The following is a 739-nucleotide window of genomic DNA, read 5'->3' as shown; positions in this document are numbered from 1 at the left end:
TTAATAAAAGAACATATTCATATAGTAAGCACATGAAACGTGTTTATTTTTACTCAAGTTAATGAGTAAAAGTCACTTTTACTAGAGTACATTTCTTTGTACCTTAACTTCAGTAAACGTGTCGCAATGTAAACGTGATATCAGTGAGATTCCAGTTATTACATTATTACATAATGTTAAATTCTTTTACTGAACTTCGAGGTGACTTGTTAGTGTTTGATAAGACGGACATCCTGTCCTCGGCGTTCTGCGGTTAGACGTTCCCAGAGTTCAAAGGTCAGCAGCAGAGCATGGCTGAGGGGTTGAGCTGTCAGTCCCGTTCAGCCGTCTGAACCTGCAGCCATCAATCTGTCGCAGGCAGTCAGCGCCGACGCGCTACCTAGTCACCTTGGAGAGGGCTGAGAATGAAATCAATTCAAATGAGAGTCAAATTTAGTTCCTCTCAGCTCCGGTTGACCTTAAGTCTGCCAACAAAAGTGGAAGTTCCTTCGTTTTCTTCGGGGACCGAAACTGGATGATGTCGATGCTGCTCGAACAGAAAATACATCCAGAACTTTGGGATACTTTACGTAACAGAGATTAACATACTGTAAGTGCATAATTAATAACTTTGTCTCAATTTTTGAGCTAAAAGGACGGTTACCATGGAAACATTATGTTGTAACCACAAAGCTGAGTCTGAGCTGAGGTTAGTTAGTCTCACTAGTCGGCTTACTGTGAGTCCAAACTGCAAAAACAC

The sequence above is a fragment of the Poecilia latipinna genome, unplaced genomic scaffold (genome assembly GCF_001443285.1).
Source record: "Poecilia latipinna isolate Pla-1442-1.1 unplaced genomic scaffold, P_latipinna-1.0 Scaffold797, whole genome shotgun sequence".
Taxonomy (NCBI): Eukaryota; Metazoa; Chordata; class Actinopteri; order Cyprinodontiformes; family Poeciliidae; genus Poecilia; species Poecilia latipinna.
This window is presented reverse-complemented; position numbering follows the sequence as displayed.